Source organism: Lissotriton vulgaris, chromosome 5, assembly GCF_964263255.1.
Source record: "Lissotriton vulgaris chromosome 5, aLisVul1.2, whole genome shotgun sequence".
NCBI lineage: Eukaryota > Metazoa > Chordata > Amphibia > Caudata > Salamandridae > Lissotriton > Lissotriton vulgaris.
In genome coordinates, this window is record NC_141693.1 from 1,263,306,675 (window position 1) to 1,263,324,935 (window position 18,261).

The window sequence follows — 18,261 nt, forward strand, 5'->3', positions numbered from 1 at the left end:
TCAGTATTTTCATACCAATCACACATAGCCTAAATGTCCTGAGAGGCACCCCCCACGTCTAGGGGAGTGGTGCCTTTAGTGGGATTTAGTGCCAAGGGAATGGTTTCATTTCCCTGAAAGTGGGCAAGGGGAGGGTCGCCTGAAATGCGAGTAAAGAGGGAGGTGCATTGGCGGTCCCTCCCCTTGGGTGATAAAATAGCTGGAGTTGAGGGAGTAGCCCTCTTTGTCCTCTCGCCTTTCAGAGTAGCCGGAAAGGCGCAGTGGGAGCAGTTGCCCACCCACCCATCCGTAAGTGTTAAAATATATTTGGCAGGGTCCCGGACTAGAGGAAAAGGCCGGTGGACTTCTATTGGCGGAAACTGCCCGACCCTGCAACAGGGAGGCAGGCAGTGGGGCTTTGGGCTGGCGGGAGAGGGGGCCGTCCTGCTGGTGGTCCCGGACTCTCCGGCCCTACCCTAGTAGCCGGTGCTTGGATGAAGCAACATGGTATCTATCTCATATTGATGAAGCGGTAAGGGGTTGGGTTGGTCCTGCTGGTACAACACGCCTCGAGTGGATCTAGAGTGGCGGGTTCCCGGACTAGAGGAAAAGGCCGGGGGACTTCTATTGGCGGAAACTGCCTGAATGTGCAACAGGGAGGCAGTAGGGCTCTGGGCTTGCGGGAGTGGGGGCCGTCCTTCTGGTGGTCCTGGACTCTCTGGCCCTACCCTAGTAGCCGGTGCTTGGATGAAGCAACATGATATCTATCTCATATAGATGAAGCGGTAAGGGGTTGAATTGTGTCCTGCTGGTACAACACGCCTTGAGTGGATCTAGAGCTGATAAATTGTAAATACATGGTAACCTGTGGCGTAGATATATACTGCGCCTCCTTATGTTAAGTAATGGGATTTTATGGTTAATAAAATTGGTCAAAAGGTGAAGGTTTAAACAACAAATAAAGTTGGTGTTATTTGACAAGTAATAAAAGCTACGCAGAGAACACCAAGTTCTTGTAAAAGTGTCTTTGTGGTGAGGGGTGTGGTGGACGAATGGCACGTGATATTCCCACTATTGAACTGTTCTTTATTATATTTTTCAAACCTAGGCACTAGTGTGAGCATTATTTCTGTTATAAACATATTTTCTGGCACTTTTTTGCTGCTCTTTTGTCTGCTTTGAGGCTGGAAATGTCCCTAATATTAACAGCTTTTTTGTTGCCAAACAAATATATATTTTTGACGACAATGTAGACCCCACACGTCCACTCCCAAATCTTTTCCAGAACTGGCTGAAGCTGTGTATGTTCACTCTCTCTTTGGAAAACAATCATTTTGCTGTAATTACCTGATTCTGCTGTTGGTATCGTGCATACAAATAAACACCTAAACGCAGTTTTTGCCCCTCTTTAAAACATGTGCGAAAATGATAGTGAAGGAGCTGCGTTTACGTAAGTGGTATGGCGGCATTTACAAATTGTTATACAAGAAGCCTAGCACTGATATGTAGTCCATGCTGGACATCTCTCTGTCATATACATCACAGTGGTAATAATTAATTATAAATTATTTAACTATAAATTGCTGCTCCCATGAAGATTAGCAATCTTAGTATTAGAAAATACTGATGGGTGTGATGCCTACTAGATGTAAAGTTAACAAATATAACCTGCAGGAGCACCATGATATATTTACATTTAGGCTCTAAATTGATCATTCCAGGCGAAAACGTTGAGCAAGGTAGTAGAGATATAGCCGAGCAAAATATTATTTGCAGGGGCGAGGAAAAGGAAAAGGCTCTGGCACAGTGCTTAATTTGAGCTGGTGGTTTCCGGTTCTCAGCACCGGCACTTAATTGTCAACACTGGCACTTATAACAGTCCACCATATCGTGGCACAGTTATTCTAATTTTTAAATAAGCACATCAACAATTGTGTAATAATTTGGGGACCAATTCACAAAGGGAAAGTTAGATCAAAAGTCTAACTCCAGCCCTGGAGCATAAGTTTAGACCTAAAGTCTAACTTTACAGCTGAGGTATACCTTTACACTGGAAGTCTAAATTGACAACTGAAGTCTAAATTTAGATCTAAAGTCTAACTTAGACCAAAAGTCTAATATTACACATTGTTGGTATTCATAAGGTAAGTTACTATTAACTTAAATTACTAGTAGTAAAGTTACTAGTAGTAACTTACCTTTGTGAATACCAAAAAGCAGTAAAGTTAGACATTTGGTCTAAGTTACATTTCAGATCTAAACATAAGGCCTCGGAGAAGTGTGGCTCAGGGGTTAGAGGCGGCAGACCCGGAATCTGAGATCGGTCCTGGACCAGGGTTCAATTCCCTGCCCCGGCGGGTCTTGGGCTAAAAATTCCACGGACTCGATAATTCTCGTCCCGGTGCCTCCTTGACTCACGTGTTCACACTCTGCGACTCTGGGCAATAGCTTGCTTAATCTCCACAGCGGCCCCTCGCGGCGGGATGCCTGACTTTCACCCTGTGGACACCCTGTCGGGGCTTCTCACAGGGGAATACCAGGACGGGTTCCCTAGGCAAGCGCCAGGATGCCCTTTGTGGTGACAGGTTGCGCTATATAAGTATACCTACATTTACATTTACATTTACATTTACATTCACAAAAGTAAAGTTAGACAAAAGTCTAACTTTATGACTTTCGGTATTCACAAAGGGCATTAACTACTCATAAACGTCCTTTGTGAATACTGAAAGTCATAAAGTTTGACTTTTGGAATTCACAATAAGTATTTATGAGTAGAAATGCCCTTTGTGAATATCGAAAGTAGTGAAATTAGACTTTTGTTTAACGTTACCTTTGTGAATCAGGCCCCCGTTGACTTCAGATCTAAACTTAGACCTCAGGTGTAAAGTTAGACTTTAGGCCTTAACTTAGACTTAAAATCAAACTCTATCTTTGTAAATCATGCTTTTAATACCCATTAAAAATGACTAATACCTACTAACCTAGCTAGTCTTAAAGATTTGGGTGGCATGGAATAGTCTGAAGTATCACTTGTACGAGTGTAAGGTTATTAGCTGTGGGTTCGATTCTCAAAGGTAAACTTACACCTGAACTCTGACTTCAGACCTCATGGCACTGTTAGGGACAATGGGAGGTGCAAGCTGTAGTGGCGTCAAGACAAGGGCCATGGCACATACATTTTTTTTGCAAATGAAGCACTTCTCTGACAGAAGAAAAATCTCCTGCATTATCATTTAGGTCGTTACACATACACACTTCATTTGACAAAAGAAAACTATGTTTTTTATCTTCTTAAGACCGTCCGAGAGATGGTGTTATTTTTGGGATTAATTTCCATAATTTTCTAGCAGTATTGGGAATTTTCAGGGGTAACATCATTGGTGCTCCATCTCTAAATGTCCTGCTGCCACCACAGTGTCCTACTGCAGGTGACAGCCAGCAAAAACGTGCACTACTCTTGCTGCCTAAGAACAAAAATGTTGTTCCTGTTCACATTAGATATTTTACATACTCATGCATTCATTAAGTGTTTTTGCACTTTTAATAATGGTGTGTGTCTATACTTTTCCAGTGCTTAGTATGAAAACATATATATAGCTGTGTGTGTTCAGGTTGCGTGTGGGCCACGATTGAGAGCTGTGGAGTTCAGGCTGGAACTTGGTGCGAATTTCTCACAGTGCTGTCAGAGGGTTCATAAACTAGTTCGGAATACATGCTCCTCTCATCCTTGGCCTCTCTTCAGACCTTTCAGAGCAATGGTCAGATGCTCCAATTGTAGTTTTCATTATATGAGTGAAGGAGGTACACCGCTGTCAAAATATTGTCAGGGATTAAGTGAAAGAAAATGCATTGCATACATGTGAGTGCATGCATTATGTGTTTTGGACAGGACCAGGCTGGCCTTATCGGACACTGGATGCTGGTTTTGGAGCAGTGTTACAATATAGGTCCACACAACAAAAGAAGCAGTGCTGTGCCTGCTTTAGTTAGGCAGCAGTGCTTCACACTAACTCCCTCGCCCACCCCCTGACTTTCCATGACCCCTTCCCTCGGTGCCGGTCCAATAGAATTGCCAGGGCTTCTTTGTGTTCTTAGTCAGGCCCAGGTTTTAAGAGATTAATGAAGTGGAGAAGATACAACAAGAATGTGCAGGAGTACGGGAAAATATGGTGCTGAAAGGAGAGATGTGAGATATGCAGATCGACATCTTTAGAAAGATATAAGGAGAAAAAGAGCATAAATGTTCTAAACAAAGCGACTACAGAAGAGAGTGGTGTGAAAAGGAGATCCAGAATAATTTAGGCACTCCAAAGACCTTGCCTCTTCCACAGGCCACGTACATTTTTAATTTACATTTCACTTAAAAAATTCAAAGTACTGTATAAATATATAACACACTTGTGCACAATCTTCATGATTGTTGATTGTAGGTGGCCCGCCAGTTTTATCTGGAGCCCCGTGTGTGCCCCCCACAAAATGACTGGTATCGTCTGCCTCTGATATAAACTAGACTGTCTTAGATCAACTCTCTTTGCATTTTGTTAAATGCACCTTTGATCTAATTTTGCAACAACATTTGAAGTTCAAGTCCTTAATGAAATTGGAAAAACAAAACCTTTAATGCTTGCCTGGAAAAGCTTGTGCTCATTTAACAACTCCACACAGCTTCACAATAATACCCATAAACCATCCAACCTTTCAAAACTGTAAGTCAGCAGTTTCTTACTTACTATATTGCACTCTAATGGCCACCATTGTAGATGAAGATCAGGCTTGTTCTTCCAGACAGAGACACAAATCATTACAACTTCAACATGTCCTAGACTTAGTCTTTCACAAGTTTATGTCATTGTACACATGGACCATGAAACAAATAAGCGTGAGAAAAGTTGCTTAACCAACAGGAGATTGGTTTGAGCCGAAAAGGTCTGTTGATGAGAAATGTTGTGAAAGATTGAGTCCCTTGTAGGCAAACAATTACATAAAAATGGGACATTTTAAATAATTATGGGAATTACATATCTCAGAAATTCAAGCACCACACACTTTTCCCCAAAGTAATTCAAAATTCTCCAAGGGATAAATGAAAGTTAGTTGAAGGGATGTTTATCATTCATGTACACAACTTTAGTTAGACTTTTTCATCTGCTCCAAAGTCACAATGTCACTATGGTACTTTCAAAGATCACAGTGCTGCTGTAAGCCACTAACTAGCACTGAAGATACTTTGTCTGTGGTGAAAGAAATGGCCTGGTAATTAACCTTCATCTTCAGATAATCGTGTAAGAGTCTCAAAGGCTTAGCTTAAGGGAGGCGGTGTAGTATAAGTGTAGGCAATGTACAGCACAATAATTACAGTTTCCCAAAGATATAGGTACCCAGCTAGAGTTCCAAGTAAAAATCACTTAAACATAAAATCTACATCACAATATGTGATTCTAAATCTGCAATACAATACAATACAGAAGTTAACCCAGGGCCCCTGGCCTTCAAAATTATATGTAGGCTGTCCTTTTTTCACAGTTTAATGTTGGTGAATTTCAGTGATGTTTCCTCAGTGCTTTTCAAACCTTTTCAAATCAGTGCTTATCAGTGTGTTTCAGCTGCCTCACATCCAGTATTTACAAAACCTTTTGTCTTTTTTGCATTAATTGTTATCAAACACATATTTAATTTAAAGGAGACGTAATGTTGGTTATGTAACTTGTTCCCATTGGCAGTATGCCCATTGGACCTCTGTGAGACTATTTTAAGCATAGAAGGTCTCTGTATTGCAGTCTCACTCCTGTGTGTATCTAATTGCCCTTTCTCACATCCCATTACCCCTTATACTCCCTCTGTCAGGACTCTAGCTAGTTTGCAGGACTATTAATGGATTAAAAAATTAAGAGTGCTATATTGAAATGTTTTAATAAACAAATTCATGGACACAACTGGGGGTCATTCATCTACTACTTACTGAATATTATATCATTATAGGGGTGGTCAACCCTGCCATCAGCATAGTACTTTGTAAAAACGTTAACATTTTATTTACACCCGATTATTTTGTAGCGCTACTCTAGAAAGGGCACCTGAAACCTGATGCTTTAAGTATACTCACCACTGTTTCCCTGCCCCATTTGCCTGCTGACATTAAGGTGGTATTTTGTGGTTGTGTGGACATTCATAGCTGCTAGGTCAACATGACAAATGCCTCACTTTAAGTCAGTCCTGATCTTTTAACAGGCATTATATTTTATTCTGGGACTTTAAATGTTACTGTTAACAGTGTAACTATAAGCTCAAAATCGCCAGGAGTAAATTGTAGTTGGGTAAAAATTCAGGATTAGCTCCAGGTATCACGCATAACAATAAAATACCTTGCAGCTATGACTTTTGTTAGTAAGTGGAATGTCTTATGTCATATTTTCATTACTATTCTGTGTGCATGGTGGCAGCACTATTTTCACACTTACCTGTCACTATACCTTGTAATGAATGTATAGCAAGCAGCATTTGGCAGTAAACTTGCTATCAATACTGACTTGCTAGAAAAGGGGGCTGATGTACCAAAGAGTTACACCCACTCACATCTGTGGGTAAATACAATATTTATTTTATTTTTTATTTTATTTAATGCGATTTTCTATAGCGCAAACATTACCCGAAGGTGTCAGAGCGCTTTACAAAAGAACCAGTTGCGATACATAAGGACTTAGGATTACACGAGTTACATAAAAGATACAAACAGTAAAAGAAATTGCAAATGTACAAGTTGTAAATTCACACAGGGAAGAGATACAAATAGAAAAAATTGCAAATGTACAAGTTGTAAAGTCACTCAAGGAAGAGATACAAATGGATAAACTCTAAGAATGACATAGGAATTATAGTGAGTACAAAGGTCTACTACATAATCTAGTGGTTAGAGTTATCTCTATACACATATATATACAAATAGTAGATTTTCTCAGGATTCCATTTTACCAGCGATTCGGCTTCGACAAGTATATATCACTAATTTACAGAGTGAAAAGAGAAGTAAAAAAAAAAATTAAAATAAAAAGGGGTAGACAGTGGTGTGTGGGGGAGAAGAGTTGGAGGCTGAGATTGGTTAGAGGAGAGAGGGGGGCCTGAGGGGGAGAAAGAGATAAGCAGTCCAGTATAAGAGAAATGTCTGAAGGTCAGCAGGATCGAATCCAAGGGACCAAAGGAAAGGACAAGAATCAACAAAATGGTGGACCCGGGTCGTGAGCATTGATGAAAACCATCTCAGCATGGCAAGATGCAGCAAGGGCAAGAGCGACAACAGGAGAGGGTCCCAAAATGGTGGGTGCACACGAGTTCCAGTCCAAACGTTACGAGGGCCAAGTCCAAAGAAAACCAGGGAGCGGACCCAACGGAGGAAGAACAAGAGGGGAAAAGGAGCCAGACAGTCAAAAGTAGGAGCATATTCAGTATTTGCACCTCTTTTCACCACTGCTGCACACACATGATCCCTGGTCTAAATACTCCCACGCTCCTGTCCTGGGCACCACAGTCCACCAGTGTCATTAGCTGGAGGGGTGTTAAAATAAGTCCCGAGGTCTCCACCTAGCTTTCATGCTTGAAAAAAAGCTGATGTCTTTCTTGGCTCTCCCAGGGGGAGAGCCAAGATTCTTATGATCCAGCCATTTCACCAATCAGTGAAAGAATAAAATATTGTCAAGAGACCAAAGATGACTTTAATATTCACAGATGATTCTCTACAGTGAACATAAAAATTAGTTGAGACTTGAAATATGCTTCTAAACCCTGCACCTTTATCCAAGGACACAAAATGAAAGAAATCAAGAGGACAAGAAACAATATTTTAGTGACATCCCTAAACAACAAAACTGAAGATGAAGAATCTTAGATTAGTCTTTTGAGCTGCAACCTAGTATAACAGAGTTACGTTGTGTTAGCAACTTCAGGAAGAAATAAACAGGACTAATTCACTCTAACTTTTATTTCTTTAAATGTAATTTTAGTTTGCGGTTGTCAATGTGTTTATCAGTGTTTATATGTTTGCACTGAAGAGGGCTGTTTCCCTTTTGGTGGGGTATTATCAGTTATTGTAGGTGTAAACCTGAAACAGGATAACCAAATTAATAATTATATGTTTTTTATGATCACTATATAAATGTGAGCATCTGCACAATCCTTAAAGCAAAAATACAACATAATCGCCATGAACCTATGGAATAGTTCAGAAATGTCTGCGAACACTCCGATTTCAACTGATTGCAGTACTGTAAGATCCGAATTTGCAATCCTTGTACAAAATCTTTATATATCATAATCTATGTAGTATGTGAGCCTAGCAGAAATACTTATAATTATTACAATTTGACATAATAATGTCCTGATTCTAACTCTAGACTCCGTAAACAGCTTACGGTCAACATACACATATGGACAACATACAGAATAGAACAATCATAATTGAGGCCACTAACGAAAATGTTGAGCGCCAGAAAGATTTCTGCTACTCCAGAAATCACAGCCACATCTCGTCTGAAAAGACATCCCTACTTAGCCCCAACATCATTATGCCTTCCGAACCGTGTCATGAGGCTTGCAGTGTAAGATAACAAATATACTGGCCTTTTCCACAGTACATTATACCAGTGACAAAATCCACTCCCCCTCGCCAGTTCGGCTTACTATATCACATATTCCACTATAGGTACCTCCTTCTGAACAATTTTATAATCCTTGATGACCTTTCCCTCCTTAGATGCAAAATCATCCACACCAACAGAAAGGCCAGGAGAGAGGATCTGATAGTTATCACATAAAAATCCCTACACAACACAGTACTAGAATATCTGTACTGCCGGATACACTTTCACCAATCCACCAGACACCTATGCTCTGCCTCGCTCTCACTTGAAAATATTCCTGCATCCACAAAAGCAAAACTGGAGGTCACTCATTCTTTTACACACACCCAATACATGGAATGACTTCCCTAAACACATCAGTGCCTCCTCCTCAATTCTTGAGTACTGCAAGAAGCCGAAGACCTCGCTCTACATATAAGCACCTTGGGGATCACAAACCTACACAACTGCTCAAGCACCTGAATACCCTTTGGGAAGATTAGAGTGCTATCCGAATAAATATAACATAACATAACACATAGTTCCATTCAACGACATTGTGCTAAGCCATGCAGAACTTCAACACATTCTAACCATTGAATGATTGATTAGCTGTTCATTAACAATCCTCAAGCATGTTCAACACAGGAGTGAAGGACCACCCACAGAAGGAAACTCGGCATTCCAGGATGAATTCTTCAAATTGACCATCCGCCTTTAGACCTTATGTAAAAGAATCTTCTTCAGGGGATTTTCAGTCTGTGAGTTGATATAACAGACCAAAATACTGTTTTGGATTGTCTCAAAATTAGAGAGGCCTTACAAATCATGCATGTTGTCAATAGTCCAAAACATGCACCACTTGAACTCCACTGGCCAGGTGCATGCATATAATATAGATGCAGTCAGAAAACACCTTAACTACTCAGGTCTTCAATAATACACTATTGTATTACCTGCAAAATCTCAAACACTGAGGAGTTTGAAGAAATTATCACAATCTCTTATGTGGGTGATCAGGAAAGGAGTCCTCACATAATTGAGATTCTGATAGAGCAAATAATATATACAGGCATTTAATTCTACATATAATTGGGCCTCGAAAGGCATCCCTTGTTTGGAACTTCTTAGAGATAGAATAGATGCAGCCAGTGATAAGTGCATTAAATATATCCGAACAAACCTAATTGAAAGCACAAGATATAAAACACAAAAAAGTCACATGCCAACAGCTATATTGATGGGTCACTCATTGTTTCACATATTAAAAAACGGCATCTTCCCCCTATTCCAATGTCCTTTACTCTACAATTAGTTGATGGACTTCAGTCACTCATATACACCATCCACTAATGTAATGAAGAGTTGCCTTTTATTCTTGATGGTGAGAGACAAGGAGTGAGATGGGTATGGCACAGTGGAATGCTTGAGGGTTTCTTAATGACAAATAGGCATATGTTCCAGATTAGAGGTATATTGGTGTGAAGCATTGGAGCTTCTGTGACCTATTTTGAATCTTTGCAATTTGGGTGAAGTGAGAGTCTTACTTTCCAGAAATGTTTCCAGCTTCTTCTCCTCACTCTGTTCTACAATGAAGTGTTCCAGCTACACAGCAGGGAGGAGAAATTCAAAAAGAAAATGGATAACTCAAGAAGACGATGTTGAGCGAGGGCGTAGGCCACAGTTTGTTTCCAGTGGATATTGTCAGGGGGAGAAGTGCTAACAAGGGCAGAGAAACCAAGGGGCATATTATCAAGACAGGTGATAAAATTGTCACCGTTTTATCGGCAGAAAACTGCTGCTAAAACGTCGATAATGGGCTTGATAATATGCTCTATGGAATTCCAATTGAAGCCCATGTTAAATGTGAAGGACATCTAACATGGGCTTTAATTGGAATTCCAATAGAGCATATTATCAAGCCCATTATCGCATGTCTTGATAATATGCCCCCAAGTTTTTTGTAGGTCTTGCCTAGAGAAAGTTTGATTAAACAACCTCATGTTTTAAAAATATATGTAGTGTGTGGGTGCGTGTGCATGTATGTAACTAGAGAAGAGAAGAGAAGAGAAGAGAAGAGAAGAGAAGAGAAGAGAAGAGAAGAGAAGAGAAGAGAAGAGAAGAGAAGAATGAAGGCAAAACTCCAGGGGAGGCTTTCAGTATTTACACTTCATACATTGGTCTGTTCAAGACTCATTCACGTTTTCCTCTGCCCACTTCAGCCATTGGATCACTTCACCCTGAGTGACAGCATTTTGCTCTTGTACATGCTTCTACGAAAATAAAGTGGTTCACTTCATTGCCAGGGTTGGGAGACCATGCTTTGTTTAAATCTCTGCTATCATTTATTTATTTATTTGTGATGTGCATTTTGTATTTATTTTGTCTGCAAAGAAATCATGCCACCTATAGACTGTAGGGTGTTTACTGTCTAATTAGTTGTACACTTGTAAAGTGTATTAGTATATTGCATTTGTTTGCAAAAAATACATTAAAAAATCACAGGCTTGCTCCAGCCAGACCTATTGACTTCACCAATGCTTGTTTTTCTATGCAAGTAGAAGGGAATGAAAGGAAAGTGTGATAGGGCACTATAATAGATTGTATTTGTTTTATACTCACAAAGGTAAACTTAGACATTTGGTCCAATCTTAGACCAAACTTCGAAGTTTACAACTTTGGGAATTCACAAAGGGCAATTACAAGTACTATCTTTATGTCTGCATTCACGCCAGATCTCTGCCCCGAATGCGGACATAAAGATACTATATCTTCGTGAATTCAACACAGGGATTGGAGCCAGAAAGTGGGTGGCTTGAGCAAACATAGCCACAAGAGATTTGGTAGCTAAATTGGTAGATGCCACACTGTATAAGGCTTGTGTTTCTTTCAACCTCTCATTAGTATCTATTCTACAGATCTGGCAATTTTACTGCCTAAGGTTTTCGAGTACCTCAAATCGCTTTGCTGGAGGTAGCAGATATCTTGGTGGAAATTAAAATGATGGTTGAATTGACTTCTGACAAGGCAAGCAACCAATTAGAGCAGCCAGCTTATTATAGTATCCACCATGAACAGGTTGGTGCAACATATAGATGAGAGACAGGGCAGAAAATCTCCATATGCCATGCTCAAAACGTAAGATATTTGCCCCAGAACTGAACTTGGTCTTCACCTCAGGCCATTGTAAAACAGATTATGTTCTGCCAACTTTCACCAGTCACATCTCAGATACACCGTCTGCTAGGTGGTACTTGGAGTAAAGAAAAGGTCACTGACAGGTGCAATTATCTCTATCTCCAACCCTCTTCCAGGTGTCATCCATTGCAACTTAATGTTTACGCAGTGCACTGGTGTGGAAAAAATGTGACTATTTGTTTTGGAACCTTCAGGGATCTATCATGCAGGGCCAATAGTGTGGCAGGTTTCTCTCTTTGTTTAGCATCCATTATATTTAATGTAATATGGATACATGGATTGAGATGGGAGTTTGTGTGCACCACTGTACCATGTGCAACCTAACTGTTACTGTTTTGTCCACTGTAACATACTTGTAAGATACATCACTTCTCATCTCATTATGAAATATGTGGTGATAGAAGCCTACCTACAGTGGCATGAGTGTTCCAGTTTCAACATTATCATAAGATTTACAGCCCAGTTTCACATCTCAGAGTATACCCTCAACAGAGAAGCAAGTGCAATGGTTTTAACGCAGAAACGTTTAGAGGGCAGGTCGGCCATTTCGCAAACAGAGAGGTTGTACCCTTCTGCGAATAATTTGTGATTTCATATTGGAGTGTTTCAGGGTCTATGCAGAAGGTTTTCTTTTCAAAGTGTTTTTTCCCTTTAGTGCTGATCTTTCCCCTGAGTTAATACATTGGGACATTTTGTAAGAAATATGTACTTGTTTGTTCTGTACATGCCTACAACTTGACATTCCTGAATGTTTTCCTATTTTCACAGAGAAATGTTTTCTGTGGGAACAGGAGTTCAGCTGCTGCTGTAGTTTACTACCGACACTGCTATTTTTCCTTCTATAACTGGCCTATGAATTCTGGTTTCTCATGACTAGCATGGGAACTGACTTGATGTTGTGTCTATACAGACGATATGTGCCTTGAACATGATGGTTCCAAAGTTCCATTGCAGCTGTGCGGGTCCCCTCACCTAGGGTGGAAGCTCAGGTGGTCAAATGGGATGCTCTTGACTTCTAAACCTTCACTTAAGAGAAGAAATGACATGGTTTTGGGACCACGAACCATAGTTTTTAGTATCTAGATCAGGGGTACTCATAGTACGGCCCGCGGGCCGCCAGCGGCCCGGCAAGCCTTCCTTGGCGGCCCGCGGACCTTGCAGACATCGTACCAGTTTTAAAACATTTTTATTTCGAGAGTGTCAGGAAACATCGCCGGTTGCAGCTGCCTGTACTAGGAGAGGCTCTGCTCTAGGAGGGCCGGGAGATTCCAGCCATAGAGTGGAGCTGCAGGGGCCTCTGAAGAGGTGAAACAGAACAAAGCCTCATTAACACGTTAATGGTCTTTCAAAGACCTGTGAAGTGCTCGGGGCTGTGTGCGCGCCAGGCAAGCTGTCTCATTCCGGGCTGCCACACACGAGGAGGGAGGGGGATGGGGGGGGGGGGGGGGCATTTGAACTCAATAGGCGTTGCACGCCTGTATGTGGCACATATATTTCCTCTGTAGAAGCTCATGCTCCCCGAGTAGCATTTGTTTTTATCAACACTGAGGGGATGATAGTCTGAGCCAGCCCAGCCTTACTTGGAATCTCTGCCCTCCGGATTACACCTAATCTCTGCTGCAGCGGTCCAGCTGGCTCTCGTGCACCCTCTACAATAGGGTGTCATTACTAATGTGCTGCACATTTTTGGAAGGCTGTGGAAGGTGGTTCGATGTGTGCAGCAAAGAGCTCTTGCTTTTCGTGATATTTCAGAGGCGTCACTAGTGGGGTGCGGACAGCACATGGGGTGACACCACACCAATCTGGTTACGCTATGTAAACTCTGGCAGTATTTCCAACAGTCAAACACCTCGACTAGTCTCCCGTCCTCCTCGCACACGTGCAAACACACTTCCGAATCAGCTCGTCTCCCTAACAAAGCCAATCCCTTCAGATGCAGCGGCGAGAAGCTCCCCTCCAATTAGAGAGCATCACTCAGAGCTTAAGTGTTGCACAGAAGGAGATAGACTCGCATCTTTAGGTATCCTTGGACGATCTGCTTCAGGAAGCACCCAGCAGAGCGAAGCTTGGTGTGTGAACACGGAGGTCATTTAACCAATCATGCAACATCGACAATGCCTTTAAATATGCGGTATATACAATGCATACATGTTACAACAACTTCCTCACGACATATTAAAACATATCAGAGTAGGATAAGTGAGCCACTATGCAATAACATTTTAAAAAACACACAGTTTGAAAAACCTTTTATTTCACAAGTCTATTCGGTGGGTGAAGGGTACAGTCAAAATGTGTGTATGTTGGGGGGATAGCGGCTATGCATCATACTGTGCAAGCTCTTTCTCGGGTTAGTTAATTAATAAGGATTCCAACCGTAGCCCACCCCTCACTCGGAGTTTCTAGTGAACCAGGGTTCCTACCTCATGCAAATAAGTCACTGTTACGAGAAACCCTTCCCTAAAGCAAGGAGTGTCATTAATCGCAAATATGCAGACGCTTGCATTATCCCGTCCGTCCCCGCCGTTCTCTAAGCGCTGTGAAGCAGCAGGGGATGTCTGCATATTAAGGGCTGTTGTGCGCTGTCCAGTGTACGGCAGCTCCCGGGGGTGCTATAAGACAGCGCCCTACACGCATGCAGCAGGGACTGAAGCCCCCTATCTCTTCTGTGTTTATCTGCACCTAAAGAATGTTGCTGATGCTGACCCATGTGGACTTCTTTTTCGAGGAAGGGAGAGACAGGGGAGGGCGAGGGAGGGAGGGAGAGACAGGGGAGAGCGAGGGAGGGAGAGACAGGGGAGGGAGGGAGAGACAGGGGAGAGCGAGGGAGGGAGAGACTGAGGGAGGGAGAGTCAGGGGAGAGGGAGGGAGAGAGTCAAGGGAGGACGAGGGAGGGAGAGAGTCAAGGGAGGGAGAGGGAGGGAGACAGGGAGATAGAGGGAGGGAGAGACAGAGGGAGGGAGACGGGAGGAGAGAGGGAGGGAGACAGAGAGAGAGTGGAAGGCAGACAGAGAGAGTGAATGAGACAGACCGGGGGAGGGAGGGAGAGAGGGAGGGAGGCAGAGGGAGGGATGGGGACAGGGAGGGAGACAGAGGGTGAGAAGGAGGGAGACCGAGAGAGAGGAAGGGAATGACAGGGAGGGAGGGAGACGGAGAGGGAGCGTGACAGAAAGGGAGAGAGAGTGAGAGGGAGAGAGACAGAGGGAGGGAGACAGAGAGAGAGAGAGAGAGAGAGGGGGAAGACAGAGAGAGGGAGGGAGACAGAGAGAGAGAGGGAGGGAGACAGAGAGATAGGGAGGGAGACAGAGCGGGGGAGGGAGACAGAGAGAGAGAGATGTGTGTATGCTGGGTCTGTTGGCTCTGTGGACGAAGACACACGCAGCAAGGGCCTGTGTTCAACCTCATGGTCACAGTTTTTTTTTGGTTCTAGCCCCGCCCCCCTCTCTCACTGACTCCGCCCCCACCATTGCGGCCCTCGTCCACAAACCACACCGTAAATTTGGCCCCTGAGAGAAAGTTTGTGAGTACCCATGATCTAGATGTTGGCTGACTGCTCTGCCACAAATTCTACATCGTCACTAGGCCAGCTACTTTAAATAAAAGGATTTGCAAACCGGTGGCATTGGCGATTTTGACACAGGCATAACTGTGTTGTAGATGACTGCTAACAAAAGCATTCTACAATGAGAGAACCTCTGTTCATACTTGGAGAATAAAGAAATGATTGCAGTTGTTATCCTTTGATTTGTGACCTACCCACTATAGTACAAGCCTCAGGCTCCACTCAGCTGCAATCAATGCCTTCATGGAATGATGTGACTGCAGGGGGGCTGGGAGTGTCTGGCAGTAACTCCCTGAGTCTGAGGCTCTGGAGGGGATATACGTTCTCCAATCATCCCCAATAGGTGATAGTTCCACCTTTGGGTTTGCGTACAATGCTATGGGCTTTAAAGAGATTTAACTGCTGGAGGTTTCCTAGATTAGCTTTCAGATTATGTTCAGTTCTGTTTATGGACGCAGAGACGTCCATCAATAGGTTGAGAGATGTATGTTAGTGTGTTTTACCTGTTTTTCAGAAACCTGCTGAAGGTGTTTGAGTTGAGACCACCAAACTGTGGCTCCAGCAGCCATCCAGGTAGGACAAAACAGAATGTTGAAGCTTTTAGATGCAAAGAACTACTTTCTCATCAATTTAGCAAGAGTTTGGCCATTTCATAAATGTGAGAACTGTTTGTAATGTTTTGGTTGGAAAATACTACGAGCTAGCTGCAGCTTCATTTTAATGCACGTGTGGAAATCCATTGCCAATGCTTACTAAATGGCAAGTGCTCAAATAGCATAGTTCAGAGTCATTCAATGTTTAAGCAAAAGTTTCGACAATGCCTTAGGCATCTCTCTCCATGTTTGTGTCTCGTTTTCACTAAACCTTCCTGTTTCAGACACTACGGTAGTGGGTGCGACCATTCTGACGTCCTCTAGATGCTGCTGAACTGAAATGTCATTCAGTTTTGATACGTGTGGAAATGAGAACTTGGCTTGAGGTGGTACTTTCTAGATTACTTACAGGTAATGTTTATTATACCCAGTCTCATCTCCCTCGGATCTGCATCCAACCCAGCAGACTGTGTGTCTCTAATCTTGTAGGCCAGAAAGGTAAAACGATTGCTTAAAGATGGCGTCGGAGATGCGGAAAAGCAATGACTAAAAAAGAAATAAGTATCTACTTGTCTTTGAGTTCCAGTCCAGAGGGACTTCAGGAGTAAGTACTGTAATGAGGGAGAAGCAATTCAGAGCAATGATCAGTACTGGTAAGAAATCGGAGCACAAATAGTATAATGTTGCAAGGTTGTATTTATGGTCCTTTATTGAATCGGAAAGGACCTGTAAAAGGGCTGGCGCATTCCTCAGTTCTATTGTTTTAAAACGCTCCACGTCCCACATTCACAGTTTACCTCTCCGTTTGAAAAGCTGGAGGGGTGGATTACAAAAAAACTTGGAATGCTGCTAAAGCAGGTCCTAGATGCTAAAACAATTTTTGATGCAACCACTTTTACCACGGTGAAATTAAAGCAGATTTGTGGTGGTGGTAATATGTGACAGGAATATCTGTGTGTATTTCTTTTCTTGTATTTTGTGGTGGTAATTTGTTATGTTGCGTTTACGTTTTTGTCTTGTATAATTGCATTGTGGTATTGTTGTGATGAACTGTGGTTGTGTGCCATTTTTTTCCTGTTTTGTTGTGCCCTGTATTGTTTTAGTTGTGTGTTCACTTTGCTGTTATGTTATTGTGCTGTGTTCTTTTGTGCTCAGTAATTACTTTAGCGATGTTAGCAAATACTGTTACATTTCTAGCAAAAAGCATAAAATTATTTTACATTTCCAGGTACAAAAACCTGTTTATCGCGGTACAAAACACTGCCCCAGCCCGTCAACTATTAAGGACACCAGTCAGCTTAAACTCACTTTATGTCACTTGGATCCCGTTCGACAATTTAACTGGTTTATGGACAGGACCTCTCACACAACTGTAACGCATTGCTGCTTCGGATGTAAACCACCAAAAGGGATTATAATTTTTAAGATTATTGCAGATGATATACTTTCTAAAATAACGTATCATGCAAATGAGAATATCAATATGTTTGCACATTTCTGACATAACGAAAAATGAACAGTTTCTTAAACTGATGGGTAGGTTTTAATAAAAATACTTTAACCGATAGTACACGTCGAGTGCACGAAGTAATCGAATGTTGCACGCTACAGAAAACAGCTCCCCATAACATGCAAACTAGCAGTCAGAGCGTCTGCGTGGCCACGGAACCGCTGTCACGCGCTACCCTCATCACCGCAGGGACGACAGTGGCGTCTGCGCACTGTGATTCCTACTGAAGGCAACGGGAGCCGCCCAATGCCATGAAAGCTTAACAACTCGTTGATAATAAACCTAATTTAGGAATTAAAAAACAATAGAATGACAGCACGGCATTTGATATGAAAGCTAATAAGAGACGTACCTGAGTGAGTGTGAAACCTGGAGACAAGCAGAAACCGTGCAAAGGGGACCGTGGGTGCGGTTTTATACCCCTCGGATTCGTATTCCTGATCCCTGTCTTCAGATTGTAAAGCTTCCGCTTCCTTATTTGGTAATAAAGGATGGCCAATAATCATAATAAACCGCAAGGAAAAAATGAAGTGAAGCCGCTCTCTTCAACAAGCCTCCTAGAACCAAAAAAATCTAATTACTTTTACATGAACTGTCTCTGCAACCCTATTAAGTGAAGTATTCCTTATCGGAGGTTTTGTTTAAATAATACCTGCATTGTGTTCATCTTTCTTAATCCGCAGGGCAGGGTCGATCGATGATAGAGCCTCCCTGATTTGTTTTAGGTTAGGTAGAAATAGAACACCAATGTTACTCTGCACCGTGCGCGGCCTCCCAGCATTCACTAAGCTGCTCGTTAGCGACCAA

The 18,261-nt window shown here is 42.3% G+C and overlaps 1 protein-coding gene across 1 annotated transcript in view; it reads right to left on the minus strand.

Annotated features, from left to right (window-relative positions):
- Window positions 1-17,844, minus strand: part of TSHB (thyroid stimulating hormone subunit beta) — a 155,450-nt gene extending 137,606 nt beyond the window's left edge. The window contains exon 1 of the mRNA XM_086920341.1: window positions 17,807-17,844. The gene's annotated coding sequence lies outside the window, so the exon portion shown is untranslated. The remainder of the gene's footprint in view (window positions 1-17,806) is intronic.
- Window positions 17,845-18,261: the final 417 nt, after the last annotated feature.